This window comes from Ranitomeya variabilis, chromosome 2 (assembly GCF_051348905.1).
Source record: "Ranitomeya variabilis isolate aRanVar5 chromosome 2, aRanVar5.hap1, whole genome shotgun sequence".
Taxonomy (NCBI): domain Eukaryota; kingdom Metazoa; phylum Chordata; class Amphibia; order Anura; family Dendrobatidae; genus Ranitomeya; species Ranitomeya variabilis.
Genome location: NC_135233.1, coordinates 86538944 through 86563008, shown reverse-complemented (window position 1 = coordinate 86563008; position 24065 = coordinate 86538944).

Sequence of the window (24065 nt, the reverse complement as noted above, 5' to 3'; positions counted from 1 at the left end):
ACCCTGAAGAATTACACGGTATTGTCCATTACATGGCTGCTTACAAATCCAAATATTTGTCTATGATTTGACATACCAAAAGATACCCATAATGATGTGGCCGCATCTGACTTATGGGAGTCACATGCAAACTGTATTTCGATGGCAGGAATATATACAATACTACTTCTCCATTGATGTTTGAAACAAACATAGAGTTATTGCAGACTTGTAAAAGACAAGTCCTTTATGGCCAGAGTCACACTACCGTGCAGTACTGCCTAGTGCTATGTGATAAAACATCGCATAGCACTCAGCCCAGTGTTACTCTATGGGGCAATCCTGATCAGCGTATTTTTTCTCCGGCGTATTCGGCGTGCGTGTGAAATCGCAGCATGCTGCTATTGGCACCGAGACTTGGCCGAGTCTCGGCTCACTCACACCCATATAAGTCTATGAGTGCAGGTGACACAACGCACATCACACGAATATCATCCGAGTGCGGTGCGATATACGCCGACAGCGGAAGAGATGGAAAAATTCATTTCTCCACCTCTTCCTCAGCTGTGCTCCGATCATCTCTGTGCGAAAGGCAAGCATGACACTCGGCTCCCGCTCACAGCAGGGCAGGAGCAGAGGGCGGATACGCTAGTGTGACACCAGCCTAAGGGCTCATTTCCACATGCGAGTAACATGTCCGTATCTCGCATGTGGAAACCAAGCTCTGGCGCCAGCACTCCAGAGTGGAGCGTGCGGCCGCATTGGAACACATGGAGCTGCATGCTCCGCTCCAAAGTGCCGGCGCCAGAGCTTAGTTTCCACATGCGAGATACGGACGTGTGCCTCACATGTGGAAATGAGCCCTAAGACAGAGGCCTTGATGCATCAAGACCGGTATTTTTATGTTGGTCATGATGAGTGGGCAGAAACCTGATTCATTAACCCCTTCATGACCTTGGGATTTTTAGTTTTTCCATGTTCGTTTTTCACTCCCCTCCTTCCCAGAGCCATAACTTTTTTACTTTTCCGTCAATTTGGCCATTTGAGGGCTTATTTTTTGCAGGACGAGTTGTCCTTTTGAATGACATCATTGGTTTTACCATGTAGTGTACCAGAAAACGGGAAAAAAATTCCAAGTGCGGTGAAATTGCAAAAAAAGTGCAATCCCACGCTTGTTTTTTGCTTGGCTTTTTTGCTAAGTTCACTAAATGCTAAAACTGACCTGCCATTATGATTCTCCAGGTCACTACGAGTTCACAGACACCTAACATGACTAGGTTATTTTTTACCTAAGTGGTGAAAAAAAATTCCAAACTTTGCTAAAAAAAATAAATAAAATTGCGCCATTTTCCGATACTCGTAGCGTCTCCATTTTTCATGATCTGGGGTTGGTTGAGGGCTTATTTTTTGCGTGCCGAGCTGGCGTTTTTAATGATTCCAATTCAGTGCAGATACGTTCTTTTGATCGCCCGTTATTGCATTTTAATGCAATGTCACGGCGACCAAAAAAACGTAATTCTGGCGTTTCGATTTTTTTTCTCATTACGCCATTTAGCGGTCAGGTTAATGCTTTTTTTATTGATAGAGCGGGCGATTCTGAATGCGGCGATACCAAATATGTGTAGGTTTGATTTTTTTTTTAATTGATTTATTTTGATTGGGGCGAAAGGGGGGTGATTTAAACTTTTATATTTTTTTATTTTTTTCACTTTTTTTAACTTTTCTTTTAACTTTTGCCATGCTTCAATAGCCTCCATGGGAGGCTAGAAGCAGGCACAGCACGATCGCCTCTGCTACATAGCAGCGATCTGCTGTTCGCTGCTATGTAGTAGAAAATCAGGTGTGTTGTGAGCGCCGACCACAGGGTGGCGCTCACAGCTGCCGGGGATCAGTAACCATAGAGGTCTCAAGGACCTCTATGGTTACTATTCAGAAGCATCGCCGACCTCCGATCATGTGACAGGGGTCGGCGATGACGTCATTTCCGGCCGCCCGGCCGGATGCGGTAGTTAAATGCCGCTGTCTGCATTTGACAGCGGCATTTAACTAGTTAATAGCGGCGGGTGAATCGCGATTTCACTCGCCGCTATTGCGGGCACATGTCAGCTGTTCAAAACAGCTGACATGTCCCGGCTTTGATGCGGGCTCACCGCGGAGCCCTGCATCAAAGAAGGGGAGCTGACCTCGGACGTACTATCCCATCCGAGGTCAGTAAGGGGTTAAGGCTAGTTTCACACTAGCGTTTGCATGAGCTGCGGAGGGCTGCGGACTTCCTCTGTGAAGCCCCGCCCTCGGCCGCACTTCCGCCTCTAGCTCCGCCTACTTCTGCATGCGGCCTGCATACCTAGCTTTAACATTAGGTACGCAGGTCGTGCCGCAGTATGCGGATGCTTCCGCATGCGTCTTTTTGACGATGCGGTGACCAGCGTAAACGCAGCTTGTAGCAATTTCATTTTTTTGCCGCATCGTCAAAACGACGCATGCGGAAGCATCCGCATACTGCGGCACGACCTGCGTACCTAACCTAATGTTAAAGATAGGTACGCCGGCCGCATGCAGAAGTAGGCGGAGCTAGAGGCGGAGGTGCAGCCGAGGGCGGGGCTTCACGGAGGAAGTCCACAGTAATCAGGCAAGGCGCGAAGTGGCGCTCATCTCTGTGTGTGCCGCTTTACAATTCTTACTCCAGTCAATAACTGGAGTAATATTGATGGCATAAGGTACTCCATCATCATTATGAATTTAACCTAAAAGCATCACCAGTCCCGTGAAAATTGTAAAAAAAGGAAAATCTCAAAATGTTTCCACAGCTTCACTTTGAGTAAGTTAATTTTTGCAACTTTTCAAACTTTTAAAACCATATTTCTAGTGTAAAAGCTTTGATGACTCAGGGCCAGAATTCCCTGGTTGTTCACTCTGCATAACTCTGCGTTTCTGTATTGCTGGGGGTATTTCTCTTGGGGGTTTTGATATAAGTGTAATTGCACTATGACAAAATATGACATGTCATAGAGACAAGGTACAAGTGTTAATCAGGGTCTGGATGTTAAGACTTCTGTCATTTACAAATAAGAAAGATTGGAAGCGTTATCTGAACTATGGCTCTTCTCTGAGACTAAAAATATGCCATCCCCAATTTCCTCAATTTCCAAGAAAGTTTCTCCTAGAAAGAAACATTATAACTAAGGGACAAACTTCCTTGAAGTCCATTATCCATTTGCCTACTGAACGGCTTGGTTACAGGGTACAGGGTGCAAAAGAGAATTTAATTTTTTGTGTGCCTGCCAATTAACCTAAAAAACTCGTTCCCATTCATGTGTATTGCAACTGTTACATGTTGCCATGGCGAAACAATGCCAAGAAGAGAATGGATAGCAGTTGCCATAAGACACATATTACCATGGATACATGTTGTTTCTTTCTTTGAATTCCTGTAACAAAGCAAGTATGTTGCCAAGAATACCTGTTGCCATGGAGACATATGCTTCTTTGAGCATTTATTGTCATGGATACGTTTCTATGAACATTTGGTGTCAACCTACTTGTTGATTGACAATCTCTGCCATTGATAATTAAGAGAATTTGTCATAGGTTTCAATGAGACATGCAGATAGACAAAGATGATTGCATCAACAACAGAAGCCTCAATTGACCTCAGGGGCAACTGTGCAGGCTTCTCCATAATTCTTTGGCTGTGCTATTTCATGTAATGTAACAGTAATCAGAAGGATCTATCATAGCCTGTATAAAAGCCAAAGCAGAGAATGCAGCAGACCTTGTAGGATAGTGAAACAACATCAGAGCTCACAGCTCAGTAATAGAGATAGGAAGAGAAAGCTATAAAATATTGGACAAATATTCCAGAGAGAAAGGTATTGTGCAACTGCAGCAATGAAGAATGTGAGTGTAGTAGTCCGATGAATAATGGAAATATTTAATTGATAGGTGCAAAGAGAGATAGGGGGAGGTGGCAGCATTGCCAGTCTAAGTGTGATTGATCGGTGATATGGTGTAGCTGGCATCCTTCTGCATTTGAGTTACGATTATATTTCACTAGATGGAGGCAGTAATGTCACTATGGCGGCAGGTTTTGCAACGTTGAGAATCTCTCCCCCCTCCTATCCACTCTGTCTTTGGCCCCTTTCACACATAATTTTTTTGCCATCAGTCGCATCTTTGCACCGTCCCGGTTGAAAACTATTCATTTCCCAGACATGGATTATGGCGTGGAATATAACGACGGACAGGTGAGGGATATGGTTGTTTATTTTTGTATTATTACAGGAGAACAACGGCTTCGGTGGAATAGGCGTTATGTGAGTATAACTGTGTTTGTTATTTTTAAATAAAAATGGAAAAGTGTGTTTTGATTTAGTAAAATAATTTTTTTTTTTATTATTATGCGGTTCTGAAACTTGAGGTTACCGTATATACTCGAGTATAAGCCGAGAATTTCAGCCTGAAATTGCCCCTCTCAGCTTATACTCGAGTCATACCCAGGGGTCGGCAGGGGAGGGGGAGCGGCAGCTGTGTAATAATACTCACCTGCTCCTGGCACAGTGTCGCTGGTTCCCCGGTGCCGGCAGCTTCTTCCTGTAGTGAGCGTTCACATGGTACCGCTTATTACAGCAATGAATATGGACCCGACTCCACTCCCATAGGGGTGGAGCCGCATTTTCATTACTGTAATGAGCGGTATCATGTGACTGCTCAATACAGGAAGAAGCTGCCGATGCCGGGGAACAGACATGAAGGGACAGCACCAGGAGCAGGTGAGTATGACGGGGCAGTGCGGATATTCACCTGCTCCCCGTTCCACCATCGGTGCCGCTGCGTCTTCCCCGTCCTCTGCACTGATGCTCAGGTCAGAGGGCGCGATGACGCGATTAGTGCGCGCCGCCCTCTGCCTGAACAGTCAGTGCAGAGGACGGGGAAGACGCAGCGGCGGTCGGCGCTGGTGAATATAACAAGCGCCGGGGGCCTGAATATGTGATTTTCTATTTTTTTAATCACAGTAACAGCATATGGGGCAAATGTCTGTATGGAGCATCTTATGGGGCCATGTGCAGCATTATATGGGGCAAATATCTGTATGGAGCATCTTACGGGGCCATATGCAGCATTGTATGGGGCAAATATCTGTATGGAGCATGTTATGGGGCCATGTGCAGCATTATATGGGGCAAATATCTGTATGAGGCCATGTGCAGCATTATATGGGGCAAATATCTGTATGGAGCATCTTATGGGGCCATGTGCAGCATTATATGGGGCAAATATCTATATGGAGCCATGTGCAGCATTATATGGGGCAAATATCTGTATGGAGCATCTTATGGGGCCATAATACGCATTTGTGGAGCATTATATGGGGCAAATGTGTCTATGGAGCATCTTATGGGACCATGTGCAGCATTATATGGGGCAAATATCTGTATAGAGCATCTCATGGGGCCATAATCTGCCTCTGTGGAGCATTATACGGGGCAAATATGTCTATGGAGCACCTTATGGGGCCATAATAAGCATTTGTGCAGCATTGTATGGGGCAAATGTCTGTATGGAGCATCTTATGGGGCCATGTGCAGCATAATATGGGGCAAATATCTCTATGGAGCATCTTATGGGGCCATAATCCGCATTTGTGGAGCATTATACAGGGCATATGTGTCTATGGAGCATCTTATGGGGTCATAATCAACATTTGTGCAGCATTATATGGGGCATATTTTAATATGGAGCATCTTATGGGAAACGAAACGAACAGAACAGCAGGGTTAAAAAAAAACAGCGTGAGGACCTCTCTATTCTTGGTAACCAGCCTTGCTGAAGCTCACAGCTGAAAGTTGAGAATGATGGAAACAGGGGAGAATGATGATAGCGGTCATCAGTACCCGCCACCAGGGAACAGCGCTTACTGTACCTCTACTTCTCAGGCGCCGGGACCTGTCACACAGATGACATCCCAATTTGTCATCCTTGTGCACGTGTGAGGAATGTTTTGCAGTCCGTGCTGGCGGTAAAAAGTAATGGATACAGTTCCAGTAGACCTCAGAGTGTTACATATGCATTTTTAGGGCAATTTTAGGCTTTGCAGTATTGCAAGTAGTGTTGAGCGATACCTTCCGATATTCGAAAGTATCGGTATCGGATTGGATCGGCCGATACCGGCACAATATCGGATCTCGCCGATACCGATACCCGATACAAATACAAGTCAATGGGACACAAATATCGGAAGGTATCCTGGATGGTTCCCAGGGTCTGAAGGAGAGGAAACTCTCCTTCAGGCCCTGGGATCCATATTCATGCAAAAAATAAAGAATTAAAATAAAAAATATGGATATACTCACCCCTCCGGCGACCCCTGGACCTTAACGATGTAACCGGCAGCCTCCGTTCCTAAGAATGCAGCGTGAAGGACCTTCGATGACGTCGCGGCTTGTGATTGGTCGCGTGACCGCTCATGTGACCGCTCACGCGACCAATCACAAGCCGCGACGTCATCACAGGTCCTAAACTCACTGCATTCTTAGGAACGGAGGCTGCCGGTTATACCGCTAAGGTCCAGGGTCCGCCGGAGGGGTGAGTATATCCATATTTTTTATTTTAATTCTTTATTTTTTACATGAATATGGATCCCAGGGCCTGAAGGAGAGTCTCCTCTCCTCCAGACCCTGGGAACCATACACTGGGAACTTCCGATTCCGATTTCCGATATCACAAAAATATCGGAACTCAGTATCGTAATTCCGATACAGCAAATATCGGCCGATACCCGATACTTGCGGTATCGGAATGCTCAACACTAATTGCAAGATCTGGAGGAAAATTTGTTGCACCTGACGAGTCAGAATTTCAAAAGATTGGATCATTTCTAGTGTATGCTACATTTTTGTGTGGATTACAGGAAAGAGTACTTTTCATTATTTCATGGATTACAAATGAAAGACCCCAGCTTCACTGGTGGGAAACAGGACAACCATTCCTTGCTGGATAAAGCAGATTTTGCACCATTTCAGACTTTCGTTTGTATTTGCCCCAATAACAACAGCTTATTGTTAAGTTGAGAACAAGTATTGTAGTTAAATAGTTAAATTCATTAAGATGTATCCTCTTAGGCTGTGTCTACATGTTGTGGTTCTTTGCACTTGCCAGAAATCATGCCAATTTTCAGGTCAGCGTGGTTTGCAAACAGCAGTAGCTAAAAGCACTTTCAGTAATAATGGCCATGTGATGAACTACTATTTTCTGAATAACCATCTGGCCACAAAAAATGAAAATTGAATGTAAAAAAAAAAATAATGCAATTTGCAAAAATCATTACATCATTAAAAAATCGCTACTGGAAAAAAAAAACTAAAAAAAGATTCCTTAAAACACCTTTAAAATATAGAATATTGAATGATGCTATGTACATAACTAATACATATATTATATACATGTGGCATGCGGTTAATTCACTGCTAACATGTATTTATGTACAGTATGCAGCTTACTTTTATGAATGCAGTTTATTTACTACATACATACAGTACTATTCAAAAATGTGGGCACTCCTAATCTTGCAGTTGTTTTCCTTGTTCTTATTGAAATGTGCACATTGTAGATTCAGAATGAAGGCAGAAAAGACATGAAGCAGCTCTCACGGAAACAGTAAAAAAGCACATTGTCACACAAGTGTCCCAGGGATGGGTTCTGCTCCCTTCTCCTGGGTTTGCTGCCCTCTGTTGTGCTCCACGCTGAGTTTTACAGTTTGCACAGCATTGATCAGTGACATAATCTGTCTAGACATATTTAAGGCTGATTAAGACACACGCCAGTGTCTTGGGACAGAGTTTCTAGACCTCCTATGTTTGGTGTGCTCCACCTTCTGTTCATACTGTGCTTTACTTGTTTCCATCCCTGCTGGGTTCCACGTCATCCGTCCTGCTGCACCTGAGATTCCTGAGTGTGCAAAGTTCTCGCTGCCTATGTGCCTTCCAGCTGGCTATAACAATGCCTGGAATCCCTGAACCAACCTGGACCTGAGGCTTACCAGTCCCCCTCACCTGGGGAGCTTTAACACACATGTGAAACCAGAATATAAGTTAAATTTTAGATTTCTCAAAGTACACCCCTTTTACTTTAATGACAAGTTAACATCCACAACTGGTATTCTCTCAAGCAGCTTCATTGGGCAGTTACCTGGAATGGGTTCCAGTGTATTCAGGATATATATGTATATAGGACTCATCAATAATAGTGATGGACGAGCACTAAAATGCTCGGGTGCTCGTTGCTCGGGTCGAGCAAACTGGAATACTCGGGTACTCCACCCAAGCACTGAGCTCAGTGTAAGTCTACGGAAGATCCGAGCATTTTTACCGCCATACCCCCCGGGGGTCCTTTTAAGGTCTAAAAACGTCTGAAAATGATGGAAACTCTGTTCAAATGACATGAGAACATCATTAGGATCACCACTGGAAGCATTTCTGACTCCTAGGCCACAGCTGTAAACAATGCTGTCAGAATTTCACTTCATTTTTACAGGTGCACCAAAAAACATACAAAAAGGAAACCAAAATGGATTTTGCTGGGAAATATGTTAAGGTACATCCTTTCCAGTGTAATGACTTTTATAAAGGGCAAAATAATTTACCCCAGACCAAAATGTTCCTCCACCACTTGGGCTATGTTCCCACGCAGCGTTTTTGATGCGATTTTCAACTTTAACATTGCTTTCAACCAATACAAATGCATTCACTGGGAAATGTCATTATATCATTTAACAACCCTAGCTGGTCATGTGGTGTGTGACACATAAGCAGACACATCTTGTTTCATTAATGAAGGAGGGACTCTTAAAGTCACAAAGCCTATTTTTAGAGGGGTGTAAGGAGCTTGCTTTCCCTGCTCCTTACCTGGAACCACTTAGTCAGACAGCTGGGTTGTTGGGGGGAAGACTTTCTGCCCTGGACAGAGGAGACCATGTGACTGCTGAGGGCAGAGAGGAAGAGAGGGGGGTGTGGTCAGAAAAGAGGGGGAGAGCAGAGCGCGCCAGACAGAGGGGACAGCGCGCCAGACAGAGAGCAGTCTGCAGCACCGCGAAGAAAAGACTTAACCCCAGAGTCTCCAGTTCTCAGGAGACAGAGGAGAGACTTCAGGATCTCAAGTGCTGCTGGTGACTGTACCCACATTGGAATTAGGACCCTCCAGTCAGGACCTCCCTGGACTGATAAGTTACAAGAAAACTCATTAACCCTTTTGATTCCGCTTAACTGTTTACTGTTTGATTTATCTCTATTAACCCCTTGTTTACTCCCTGCGAAGAGAATCTTACTCCTGTTAATAAATTCCCCTCAACAGTTGGTCTGTCTGTTCTGTGGTGACATACTCAACCCTGCACTCTATTACACTTGGCGTAGTCAGCAGGATGTCACACGGTAACGTGGAAAAGGCAGACCAAGCAGTTGGGGCAGGCCCCAGGTCTAGCATCTCTCTGGGAGCCATGTTGATTAACCTGCCAATATTCTCGGGGAGCGATGTCATGTTGTGGAGTTGGACGGAGCGCATATGAGGGATGATGAGGATGCATCCTATGACGCCAGCTCTGCAGGCGGAAATAGCTGTGATGGCCCTAGAGGGGCATGCACGGGACTCTGTTATGCTCAGACCCCCTCAGGTGAGAGATACCCTGGACAAAGTATTACGTATACTTGAGGACACGCATGGGGACCCCACTGACGTAGGGGAGCTGGGCATGCGACTTCCGCCGGGGACAAAGAGAGGGGGAGACCGTGACGCAATATATGAATGCCCTGCAGGAGCTTCATACTGCCATCATATGGAAGGACGGCGTTGGTGTGGGGGCAGTAGATGTTGTGCTGCGAGACCAACTGGTGACAGGCTTGCGAGATGTGTTGATGAAACAGGCCCCGCGAGAGCCCATGCGTGTAAAGCCAGATATGACTTTCTCTGAGGTCAGGAGTGAGGCATGCACGCGCGAGCAAGAGCAAGGGGTGGCAGTGCCAGTGGGGAAGGTATGGAGCGGGGAGGTAACCACCCCTCAATGGGTAGAAGACTTGAAGAAGGAGGTTAAGTGGGTCCGTGAGGACGTGGCTGAATATAAGAAGACCCATGCTGCAGAGTACAGCCCTCCGGTGCGAGAAAGAGACCGCCTCTGAAAGTGAGACTAATGCCGCTCGGCGAAGAAGACTGCCTACATGCTACCATTGCGGAGCACCCAGTCAGATTGAAGAGGAGATGACATGGACCCGCGATTCCCGGTTGAAGATAAGAAGAATCTGGGACGAGATTGAGAGTCTGGGGAGAGCCCTTACTGCAGTCTTGGGGATCAGCGGCATATCCCGAGGTAACGTGCGAAAGCAGCCAGAGGGAGATAGAGGAGAGGTGCGCAGCATGAAGAAGGCTTCAGTGGCGGCTCCAGAGTGTAACTCTGTATCCTGGAGTGAAGAGCAACCGCAGATGAGAGATGTCTCCCACCGAGATCGACGATCCGGACGAAAGCGCCCTCCAGACAGACGCAGAGGTGAGTGCTGGGCGTGCAGAAGGGTGGGACACCTGTCCAGAGATTGTCCTACCCGAGAAAAGCGGTGGCCAAGATCTGTTCACCCCTCTGAAGGTCCTGCTAACTGGAGAGAACGTTGCCCCTGGAGGGAATGGTACGGCAAGAAGAGTTCCACCTAGAGCAAGACAGTACCACAATGTCGGACGCCAAGGAGAGGTGAAGAAGGTGTCGAGCATCTCTGGTGGAATGACTGCGCTGTCCCGACGTGTGAAGGTGAGCCTGGTGGAACTCCAGCTTGGGTCTGAAGGTTCTGTCTGTGAGACTCATCCCAGAGGGAAGAAAGGGACGTCCACTCAAGAAGACCACCTAAGTGCTTTACTATCTTGCCCAGCACGAGTTCCCGAAGGAGAGAAAGTGACAAGTGTTCCTGCAGCACTCGTTTTCGAAGCCCTCGTCGATGAGAAGGAGGAACCACTAATATCGTCCCGAGAGGTGAAGAGTGTGCTGGCTGTCAGCTCACAGGATCCTGATCGAACAGAGGAAATGGAACAGTTGTGTGAGACAAGGAGTGCGCCTGAGAAGCCCTGTGGAGTGATGCCCGCAGAACCCGGCACGGATGACGAAGAGTCCGACCTGACTGATGAACAGCTCCTAGACCATTTAGTTTGGCAGTATGTGCAAGAAGAAAGGCAGAAGGAAATGCGAGAATTGCAGGTATCTGACTCCCCTCAAAAGAACAAAGAGAAGCACAAAGAGTCCTCGCCCGTGGAATGGCGAGCTTCAAGAGAGGGGGAATGTAAGGAGGTTGCTTTCCCTGCTCCTTACCTGGAACCACTAAGTCAGACAGCTGGGTTGTTGGGGGGGAAGACTTTCTGCCCTGGACAGAGGAGACCATGTGACTGCTGAGGGCAGAGAGGAAGAGAGGAGGGTGTGGTCAGAAAAGAGTGGGAGAGCAGAGCGCGCCAGACAGAGGGGACAGCGTGCCAGACAGAGGGGACAGCGCGCCAGACAGAGATCAGGCTGCAGCGCCGCGCTCCCCGAAAGAGAGTGCTCCCCGTGAGGGCACTGAGGCTGAAATACCAGCCGTAGTGGAGGCTGGATGTGAGAGTGTGGACTTGGAAGCCTCCATAATCAGAGAAGACTTATCCCCTGACAGTGACCTGAGCACTAGCCCTGGTGACCGCAGTGACAAGCCAGGACCCCTGAGTGTGACAAGTAACTACTCGATGTGTGTGTAGCATTGCTACTGCAGAAAGCCTGCCAGCCTGATATACAGAGACTCGCAGCAGAGTGGCTGAGTTACTTCCTGCTTTCAGCTTCACTGGAAGAAAAGACTTAACCCCAGAATCTCCAGTTCTCAGGAGACAGAGGAGAGACTTCAGGATCTCAAGTGCTGCTGGTGACTGTACCCACGTTGGAATTAGGACCCTCCAGTCAGGACCTCCCTGGACTGATAAGTTACAAGAACACTCATTAACCCTTTTGATTCCGCTTAACTGTTTACTGTTTGATTTATCTCTATTAACCCCCTGTTTACTCCCTGCAAGGAGAATCTTACTCCTGTGTTATGATCCGGTGACTTTGGAGCCGCATGAGACTTTCTCAGGAGAAGTGGAATCTGTACTGACTGCAAACCCTGAACTTAACACCGCAACTAGAAGTAGCCGTGGGGTGTGCCTAACAAACCCTAGACACCTCGACACAGCCGGAGGACTAAATACCCCTATAGATAGAAATAGGAATACTAACTTGCCTCAGAGCAGAACCCCAAAGGATAGGCAGCCCCCCACAAATATTGACTGTGAATAGGAGAGGAAAGACACACACAGGCAGAAAACAGATTCCAGCAAAAGAGGCCACTCTAGCTAAACAGGGAAAGATAGAACAGAATACTAAGCGGTCAGTATTAAAACTCAAAAAATATCCACAGCAGAAAATACAAAAAGTTCCACAATCTAACTAAAGACATGGAATGTATATCTGCAACTCCTGAGAATCCAACAAGACTGAGAAATTACTAACACAATCCAAGCTGGACAAAAAACACTGAATAGCACTAAATCATAAGCACACGGCATGTGTGCCACGAAAACCAGACTCTTATCTTTGCAGATTTGGCAGCAAGGCAGAGGAACCAGGCAAGGACAAAACCTCCAAAAACAATGGACAACTGGCAAGGACTAATGAATCCTGCTCACCTAAATACCCCAGTCAGAACTGCAATTAGCAGAAACACCTGACCAGGGCTGCCACCCAGAAACAACTGCATTACAACCTACAACCACCAGAGGGAGCCCAAAAACAGAATTCACAACACTCCTGTTAATAAATTCCCCTCAACAGTTGGTTTGTCTGTTCCGTGGTGACATACTCAACCCTGCACTCTATTACAGGGGCATCAGGCGGCATTAATATTCTTAAAGGGCGATTATTAAACAGTGGGTCTCCTATGCTGTCATTGCCTATGCAGTGAGTGGCTGGGCTGCCAAGAATTATGACGTACCCCAATACCCCTTTCACGAGAGGTGCAGGAAGGCTTCCTGAAAAAACGTTGCATTGAATGCAAGGCTTCCCTGCTATCAACTCATATGCACCCCAAGAATCCTTTGAATCCAGGTACTGGATGGCCGCAGGAAAACCCACTTCACATTATTCATTTTGTACTCCCATACTGTTTTCTTATGTATTGAATGCAAGGGCCGCCTTGACCCAAATTTGCACGCACCCCAATCCCCCTTGGAAGAAACATGGAGGAGGGCCTCATAAAAAAACTGACCCATTACAAAGGAGCCGGTCTCTTAAGGTACCTTCACACTCAGCAACTTTACAACGAGAACGACAACGATCCATGACGTTGCAGCGTCCTGGATAGCAATCTCGTTGTGTTTGACACGCAGCAGCGATCTGGATCCCGCTGTGATATCGCTGGTCGGAGCTAGAAGTCCAGAACTTTATTTGGTCGTCAGGTCGGCGTGTATCGTCGTGTTTGACAGCAAAAGCAATGATATCAGCAATGTTAAACATGGAGCTAACGACCTGTGAGAACGATAAGTGAGTCACCGTTACGTCACAGGATCGCTCCTGAATTGTTGTGGAGCTGCTGTGTTTGACGTCTCTACAGCGACGTAAACAGTGACGCTCCAGCGATCGGCTCGTTGTCTATATCGCTGCAGCGTCGCTGAGTGTGACGGTACCTTTAGACTCTTAATGCCCATACACTAAGTGTATGGGCTGCCAAACATTTCCTCATGGGGGGTACATTTTTAAAAATTTTTTTATGGGGATCATAGACAACTTTGCCAAAAAATAGACTGGCAGTAGAAGCATAGAACACGTTGACCCTGGCATTCTAGTGGCGGTGGATGATGAGAAGTGGAGGCAGGCCTCATTATAATATGCCCAATTTAAAGGAGCGAATCTCCTAGATTTCTAATGCCCATATACTAAGTGTATGGGCAGACAAACATTTCCCCATGGGGGGGGTACATTTTTTTAAAATGTTTTATGGGGATCATAGACACCCTTGCAAAAAAATAGACTGGCTGTAGCAGCACGGAACACATTAACCCTGGTGATATAGTGGGGGTGTATGACGAGACGTGGAGAAAGGCCTCATTAAAAAATAGGCCGAATTTAAAGGAACGGGTCTCCTAGACTTGTAATGCCCACAAACATTTCACACTGGGGGGTACAAAATTTTTATTTTTGGTAAGTATTTACAGGCATCATAGCAACACCAAAAATTCAGTGACTGTTGCATCATGGAATACATTCACCCTCGTGTTCTAGTGGTGGTGCCTGAAGAGACGTGGAGGCTGTCCTCATATGTCTCTATTTCCCAATTTAAAGGAGCTGGTCTTCTACATTTTGAATGCCCATACACTAAGTGTATGGGCTGACAAACATTTCCCCCTGGGGGAGTAAAAATTGTTTTGGTTTCAAATTAGTAACGGGTATCATAAAAACACCCTTGCACAAAATTTGAGTGACTTTTGCATCACGGAATACATTCACCCTGTTGTTATAGTGGTTGTGGATGATCAGGATGAAGATAAGGAGGAGGATAACACCAAACAGACAAAATCAGGAAGCGTATACCCACGTGTGGTTGTTAAGAGGTGCATGAGAATACACCACCCAAAAAAGAAAATGTATTTGAGGTTATGTTTAGCTGTTTTCATTCGGTGGTGTACAGAAGTCTTGCCCAATCCGGCCCTTGTTCATTTTTATAAGAGTCAGCCTGTCAGCATTTTCAGTTGACAGGCGGATGTGCTTATCAGCTATAATTCTCCCAGCGGCACTAAAAACCCACCCTGACAGAACGCTAGCAACAGGGCAGGCCAGGAACTCCAAGGCGTAGAGAGCCAGTTCATACCACATGTCCAGCTTGGATACCCAAAAATTAAAAGGCACAGGGGAATCACAGAGGACATTTGAACGATCAGCAAGGTACTCCCTCAGCATCTTCTCAAACATTGCACTTCTTGTGACAGCACCCCTTGCCTCTGTGGGGGCAACCCTGTTTGGTGTAGGGCCCTCAATCCTCGGCATCAGGAGGATGTGTTCCATCCCAATGTCTGACTGGGTCCCAGCTTCCACTATGTTAACCCAGTGTGCGTCAGTGAGATGTACCATCCCTGCCCACAAGCACTTGTCCACATGTCCGTGGTTAGGTGGACTTTCCCAGTAACAGAATTGTTGAGGGGGGCACGGGTAATGTTGTGGGACACCTGCTGGTGTAATGCCGGTACTGCACACAGGGAGAAATACTGGCGACTGGGGACCGAGTACCTTAGGATGGCCGCCGCAATCAGGTTGTGGAAAGCTTCCGTCTCAACGAGCCTAAAAGGCAACATATCGAGTGCAAGCAGACTAGAAATGTGAGAATATAGTACTGTGGCCTGTGGGGCGTTGGCTGCGTATTTCCACTTGTGTTCCAATGACTGGAGTATAGACAACTGATGGCTGCGCTGGGACAAGAACGTAGACGGGCTTGATGATGGTGCTAGTTGACTGTGGGCAACAACAGGTGCAGGGCACGAGGCACCTTCGCATGCACCATGGACTGGGGATTGGCTTGTACGCAAAACAGTGGAAGAAGCAGTGGTATCACCTGCAGACAGTGTTCCTGGAGCCTGGAGTTCAGCCCACAAAGTCGGGTGCTTTGCTGCCATGTGCCTGATCATGCTGGTGGTGGTCAGGCTGGTAGTTTTGCTACCTCTGCTGATGCGGGCATGGCAGGTGCTGCAAATGGCCTGTTTGGGGTTATCATCAGAGTCTATAAAAAATAACCAGACTCAGGAACATCTAACAGTTGGAATGGCAACTTCCGTCATGTTGGTGTTACAGGGAACAGATGCACGCCTTCTGTCTGTGGCCACCACACTACTTCTTCCTGCCTGTTGGGGTGCTGTGCCTCCTTCCCCATGTGTGCTGCTGTCCTCGCTCTGCATGTCCTCCTGACAGGTTGGGTCAGTTATGTCATCCACCACCTCGTCATCAACATCTGCACCTTGCTCATCCTACTGACTTTCTTGCAATTGTGTCTCATCATCGTCCACCTATTGTGACATTATCCGCTATCCAACCAACAATCGTTTCCCACTGCTCTGGCTTCAATAGTGGTGTCCTGTGGTCCCCTAGAAACTAGGACAGGAAGGTAAATTGAAAAGATGTGGGTCTTTGTTGTGGCCCACTTTCAGCTTGGCCATGGCCTCGTCCTCTGTATGCACCATCAGCATCACGTCCACTTCCCCGTCCCTTGCCCCTTGCCTTGCCCATTTTAAATGGACTACTAAAATATTTTAAAAGTTCAATACAAATGGATTAATTTTGAGAAAACTTATATGTGATCAGTGTGCCGAAAAAACACACTTTTAATTCAATGGAATGTTGGTAATTTTTTTATTTTGTTTTTAACAAATGTTATTAATAACTAAAGTAAGACACACCAAAACCAGTTTAAAGGAGCACTCAAATGCAACAATTTTTAAATCACAGATAGAGGAGGCATCTGACAGAGAAACCAGAATGTTCAATATGTGGCCTTTTAAAAAACTATAGTACCAAAAAAACAAGAATTTTCTGCACACTCACATCTGATGCCTGGGGAAAAAAAACAAAAAACTTTTTAAATTGTTAGATTTTCACGCTCTTGTATTGAAATGACCTGGCTGTAGTCTGCAGTGTGACCAAGCAAATAAATATAGAATAAAGGGGGCTATGGATTGCTTTGCAACAAAATTAGCAGGTATAAGGTGCAAAAAAAAAAATAGCCACGGATACCTGCAGCTGCGTATATATAAAATATGCAGCAGCAGACAGTAATGGAGTTTTTGGAGGTATGCAGTGAGATCTATATACTCACATGCCTTGCACTGATGTGGATATGCGCACATAGACTCCCTTGCCTACCTAGCCTTGCAATCTATGTACCCCCGAATTAGCCCTAAAAAGGACTTTTGGTTTATCAGGATTTGTAGATTGAACACTAGTAGACCCAAACTAACTAATAATAGAACAAATCTGACCCTATCTTAGCAGCAGCTCTCCCAACACTAGCTGAGTCCAGAGCAGAATGCGCCGAGCTGGGCGGCGCCAGGTCTCTTATAGACCTGATGACGCTGTGCGGCCAGCCAATCACTGTAATACCACAACAAAGATGGCTGCAGTATTACAGTGCATGGCAGACAATCCCTGTATGTTCATTGGCGCTCTAAAAAGTGGCAAAATTTAAATGGGGAGACCCGAGCTCCCGATGCATAATCCCAGAAATGCTTGGTGCTCGCCGAGTACTCCGAGTACCGTGATACTCAGGCGAGTACCAAGTAGTGGTGAGCATGCTCGCTCATCACTAGTCAATAATTAATTTGAGGAATCACCAGGCTTCAGAAAGTGTTTGCCACCATCAAATGGGTTTTGGAGATGTAGTATTGGTATCCAATTTTATATCATGCTGAGCCCTATTCTACAACTGTTCTAATCTAGAATAAAGCAAGAACCACTCAACTAAGGAGAGAGAAATGACAGTCACCAAGCAATACACGGACTGAACATTTGATCATTAGAAATCTATTCTGTGGTCTATTGAGTCAAAGTTTGAAATTTTTGTTACCAAAACCATGTGAGATGCAGAAAAGGCGAGCAGATGTTTTCAACATGTGTGAAGAGGGGGGGCTGGAGGAACGGAGTTAACAAAAGCCCCCCATGACTGCGTTGCCAAGGGAACGCAGGGGAGCAATTTTTAAATAAGAATGCGGGTGGAGGTGATTGGTTTAGAGGAGGGGGGAGGACTAGGGGGGTGGCTAGAGTTATGGGCGTGCTATAGTAAAGTGCGGGAAAAGGGGGCCATTACTGTCTGATATTCTGACCTGTGAAGACGTGGATGATGTCCTCCGTCAATGAGATCCTCGGGCAGCTGCGGGAGATGGCGAGGTCGCGGCGTGGAGGCTGGCTGGAGGACCAGCTGGCGTCGTTACTGGGCAGTCCAGGTGCCCAGGGGACCAGATCCAGGAGGACCCGGCCCCCGGAGCGCCTATCACCGGAGCTGGGACGGCGCGGCAACCGCCGGCCACGGAGCCCCTCTCGGGACCCTGCGGAGGGTGCGGGCCGGCGGTCACCTACTCTCCCCGGCCCCTCCTCCGGCAGGAATCCACGGGCCGGCGCTGTTGGCGCTGGACGTCGGACCGGAGCAGCGGCGGCGCAGGCCCAGAGTGATTCACACGCTGCACCGGAAGTGGCTGTAGGAGTTCCGGGTCGCGGAGCCAACATGGCGGCGCCCAGCAGGAGCGGTACCCGGCGTGCAGCGGCGGTGTCTGCAGCGCCGGCGGCGTCACCGGCGACAAGAAGGAGAGGACAAGGAGCGGCGGCGGGGCAAGTGAGGACCAGCGGAGCGGCGGCGGGCACCTCTGGGTTGGAACCCCCCCGGGGGCCCGGCAGGGGCGGCGCGACGAGAGGAAGAGTAACGGGCAGGCGCACCTTAACACCACAGCCTGGCCCAGCACGGCGGGGGCGATCATTTGCAGCAGCTGGGGCTCGTGGCAGAGCTCAGCAAGAAGATAGGTCAGGAGTCGGGCTGGCGGCCGCCAGGTCCAGGTCACCCAGAAGGTCCAGGGAGAGTTCCATTTCGCCTGCTCCGGTCCCCCCTGGTGACGAGGAGGCCAGGGGCGCGGGCCTGGAGCAACACAGCGGCGCAGAGGATTCCGGTTCCAGGAGCGACCCGCGGGAGTTCGGTGATCGCACGGCTGGCGGGGACGCAGCACCCGCGCAGCTTAGTGAGTATGAGAATAACTCTGTTGTGGGGGGGGATTGTGGTGCTCGGGCTGGGGATAGTTGTTATGGGGGGGTTGCTTTAGGGAGTGGGGGGCCTAGCACCGGGGAGGTCCCTGGGGTCAGGGAACTTTTGGCGGGTATGTCCCAGATTTTGAGGAGATTGGAGGGGGAGGGCCGGGATAGTGTGCGGTCGCCCCCGTTAGGTGCTTGGTTGCCGGCTTCAGGTACGGGTTCAGGAGTGGGAGTCGGATCGGGTAGGGAGAGTGAGCAGGTGTCGGCGGCAGGGGTGTCGGTGTTGGTACAGACCGATAAGGATAAGGGAGACAGGATTAAGTTGGATGATAGAGCCAAGGGGGAGGTTTACGTGTGTTTTGAGGGGCCATTGGGGGCACATTTAAAGAAAGAGGTGAAAGAGAAAATATGGAGAGATGAATACGTTGAGATTTTCTCCTTGTTGCCCCTGGAGAAGTTCAATTTGGATAAGGGTAGGAAAGAGGACAGCAAGAAGGAGGAGGAGGAGAAGAGGCGTTGGCGATTGATACCGCAGACATTTGTGAATTGGCAGCAGTCCTTTTTCATTTTGGCAGGCGTTATAGGCGAAAAGTTCCCGGAGAATTGTGTTGGTTTGTTCTGCTATGTTGATGCGATTGGGGAAGCATACAGGGCGTACGGAGGCCAGGCGTGGTTATGCTATGACGAGCAGTTCCGACAAAGGAAGGCGATTAGACCCGAGATAAAATGGGAGCAGAAAGACATAGGTTTGTGGTTAAAGGTGATGGCTCCGACGCGGTTTGGGCAGTCCTTTCATGGGGCGGGAGGGAGTAGCGGTCAGCAGTCAGGGCAAGGAAGTGGGGGTCAGGGGTCACAAGGGGTTAAGGACAAAACAGGGACGTGTTGGCAGTTTAATGATGGCCAATGCAAATACGGCGGTACATGCAAGTTCAAGCATGTCTGTTCCCACTGTGGAGGGGCCTCACACGGAGTGGCCAAGTGTTTTAAAAAAGCAAGAGGCAAGCCAGCAGTGGGAGGCAGTCATGGGGGTGACTCCGGTGAAGGTTCTAAGGATGGCCCCTTATCTGTTGTGAATTCGCTTTTTGCTCCCTCTAGTGGTTACTAGTTTTTTGGACTCTGGTTTTCTGTCATCCCTTTTATCCGCACCTGGGTCGTTAGTTAGGGGTGTTGCTATATAAGCTCCCTGGACCTTCAGTTCAATGCCTGGCAACGTAGTTATCAGAGCTAGTCTGCAGTGCTCTTGTCTACTATCCTGGTTCCAGTATTATCAGCTAAGTCTGCATTTTGCTTTTGCTATTTGTTTTGGTTTTTGTATTTTTGTCCAGCCTGTTCCTTATATATATCCTGACCATTGCGGGAAGCTCTAGGGGACTGGTGTTCTCCCCCCGGACCGTTAGACGGTTCGGGGGTTCTTGAATTTCCAGTGTGGATTTTGATAGGGTTTTTGTTGACCATATAAGTCACCTTTTCTTTATTCTGCTATTAGTAAGTGGGCCTCTCTTTGCTAAACCTGGTTCATTTCTGTGTTTGTCATTTCCTCTTACCTCACCGTTATTATTTGTGGGGGGCTTCTATCCAACTTTGGGGTCCCATTCTCTGGAGGCAAGAAAGGTCTTTTATTTTCCTCTACTAGGGGTAGCTAGATTCTCCGGCTGGAGCGTGTCATCTAGAACCAACGTAGGAATGATCCCCGGCTACTTCTAGTGTTTGTGTTAGGAGTAGTTATATGGTCATCCCAGTTACCACTGCCCTATGAGCTGGATTTTTGTATTCTGCAGACTTCCACGTTCCTCTGAGACCCTCGCCATTGGGGTCATAACAGTTTGCCAGGCCAGTATTAAATGTTTAATGCATTGCAGAAGAGGGATTATAAGAAAGAAGATCTGAGTTTTTTTTTTTTTTGTTTTTTTTTTCTTTCTTCTTCCCCTTTACCTCAGAGTGGCAATGCTTGCTGCAGACATGAATGTCCAGACCTTGATTACAAGTATGGACCAGCTGGCTACTCGTGTGCAGGGCATACAAGACTATGTTATCAGAAATCCTATGTCAGAACCTAAAATACCGATTCCTGAACTATTTTCCGGAGACAGGTTTAAGTTTAGGAATTTCGTGAATAATTGTAAATTGTTTTTGTCCCTAAGACCCTGTTCATCTGGAGACCCTGCTCAACAAGTAAAAATTGTTATTTCGTTCTTACGGAGCGACCCTCAGGATTGGGCTTTTTCGCTGGCGCCAGGAGATCCGGCATTGGCTGATATTGATGCGTTTTTCCTGGCGCTCGGTTTGCTTTATGAGGAACCCAATCTTGAGATTCAGGCAGAAAAGGCCTTACTGGCTATGTCTCAGGGGCAGGACGAGGCTGAAGTGTATTGCCAAAAATTTCGGAAATGGTCCGTGCTGACACATTGGAACGAGTGTGCACTGGCCGCTAATTTCAGAAATGGCCTTTCTGAAGCCATTAAGAATGTTATGGTGGGTTTTCCCATTCCCACAGGTCTGAATGATACTATGGCACTAGCGATTCAAATTGACCGGCGGTTGCGGGAGCGCAAAACCGCAAATTCCCTCATGGTGTTGTCTGAACAGACACCTAATTCTGTGCAATGTGATAGAAAAACCACAAATTCCCTCATGGTGTTGTCTGAACAGACACCTGATTTAATGCAATGTGATAGAATCCTGACTAGAAATGAGCGGAAAATTCATAGACGCCGGAATGGCTTGTGCTACTACTGTGGCGATTCTACACATGTTATCTCAGCATGCTCTAAACGTATAGCTAAGGTTGTTAGTCCTGTCACCGTTGGTAATTTGCAACCTAAATTTATTCTGTCTGTAACTTTGATTTGCTCACTGTCGTCTTATCCTGTCATGGCGTTTGTAGATTCAGGTGCCGCCCTGAGTCTTATGGATCTGTCATTTGCTAAGCATTGTGGTTTTACTCTAGAACCATTAGAAAATCCTATTCCTCTTAGGGGAATTGATGCTACGCCATTGGCAGCAAATAAACCGCAGTATTGGACACAGGTTACCATGTGCATGACTCCTGAACACCGCGAGGTGATACGTTTCCTGGTTTTACATAAAATGCATGATTTGGTTGTTTTAGGGCTGCCATGGTTACAGACCCATAATCCAGTCCTGGACTGGAAGGCTATGTCAGTTTCAAGTTGGGGCTGTCGTGGTATTCATGGGGATTCCCTGCCTGTGTCTATTGCTTCCTCTACGCCTTCGGAAGTTCCTGAGTATTTGTCTGATTATCAGGATGTCTTCAGTGAGTCTGAGTCCAGTGCTCTGCCCCCTCATAGGGACTGTGACTGTGCTATAGATTTGATCCCAGGCAGTAAGTTTCCTAAGGGAAGACTGTTTAATCTGTCGGTACCTGAACATACCGCTATGCGCTCATATATCAAGGAGTCTCTGGAGAAAGGACATATTCGTCCATCTTCTTCCCCTCTTGGTGCTGGATTCTTTTTTGTGGCAAAAAAGGACGGATCTTTGAGACCTTGTATTGATTATCGGCTTTTAAATAAGATCACTGTCAAGTTTCAGTATCCTTTGCCGCTGTTGTCTGACTTGTTTGCCCGGATTAAAGGTGCCAAGTGGTTCACCAAGATAGACCTTCGCGGTGCGTACAACCTTGTGCGCATTAAGCAAGGTGATGAATGGAAAACCGCGTTCAATACGCCCGAAGGTCATTTTGAGTACTTGGTGATGCCTTTTGGGCTCTCCAATGCGCCTTCAGTTTTTCAGTCCTTTATGCATGACATTTTCCGGAAGTATCTGGATAAATTTTTGATTGTTTATCTGGATGATATCTTGGTTTTTTCCGATGATTGGGACTCGCATGTGGAGCAGGTCAGGTTGGTCTTGACTGATCACAAAAATCTGATGTATCTCGAGTCTGCTAAACGCCTTAATCCGAGACAGGCCCGCTTTATTCCTATGAAGGTCTCCTCTCCCAAATTTAAACCTCGTTTTATTGGGCCTTACAAGATATTGGAAATCCTTAATCCTGTGTCTTTTCGTCTGGATCTTCCTGTGTCATTTGCTATTCACAATGTATTTCATAGGTCCTTGTTGCGGCGGTACATTGTGCCTGTAGTTCCTTCCGCTGAACCTCCTGCTCCGGTGTTGGTTGAGGGCGAGTTGGAGTACGTGGTAGAGAAGATCTTGGATTCTCGCCTCTCCAGGCGGAGGCTTCAGTACCTGGTCAAGTGGAAGGGCTATGGTCAGGAGGATAATTCCTGGGTGGTCGCCTCTGATGTTCATGCGGCCGATTTAGTTCGTGCCTTTCATGCCGCTCATCCTGATCGCCCTGGTGGTCGTGGTGAGGGTTCGGTGACCCCTCACTAAGGGGGGGGTACTGTTGTGAATTCGCTTTTTGCTCCCTCTAGTGGTTACTAGTTTTTTGGACTCTGGTTTTCTGTCATCCCTTTTATCCGCACCTGGGTCGTTAGTTAGGGGTGTTGCTATATAAGCTCCCTGGACCTTCAGTTCAATGCCTGGCAACGTAGTTATCAGAGCTAGTCTGCAGTGCTCTTGTCTACTATCCTGGTTCCAGTATTATCAGCTAAGTCTGCATTTTGCTTTTGCTATTTGTTTTGGTTTTTGTATTTTTGTCCAGCCTGTTCCTTATATATATCCTGACCATTGCGGGAAGCTCTAGGGGACTGGTGTTCTCCCCCCGGACCGTTAGACGGTTCGGGGGTTCTTGAATTTCCAGTGTGGATTTTGATAGGGTTTTTGTTGACCATATAAGTCACCTTTTCTTTATTCTGCTATTAGTAAGTGGGCCTCTCTTTGCTAAACCTGGTTCATTTCTGTGTTTGTCATTTCCTCTTACCTCACCGTTATTATTTGTGGGGGGCTTCTATCCAACTTTGGGGTCCCATTCTCTGGAGGCAAGAAAGGTCTTTTATTTTCCTCTACTAGGGGTAGCTAGATTCTCCGGCTGGAGCGTGTCATCTAGAACCAACGTAGGAATGATCCCCGGCTACTTCTAGTGTTTGTGTTAGGAGTAGTTATATGGTCATCCCAGTTACCACTGCCCTATGAGCTGGATTTTTGTATTCTGCAGACTTCCACGTTCCTCTGAGACCCTCGCCATTGGGGTCATAACACTTATCTAAGTAGGTATCCGGATAGGGAAAAGGCTACGTTGTTGTGGGATGTTTTTTCGGAAGGTTTTAGGATTCCGCATCCGTCTCATGTTATCCCCTTTTCGAAAAAGAATTTGAGGTCGGCTAACCTTCAGGCAGATGTGGTTACGGCTAAGTTGGCGAAGGAAGTTGAG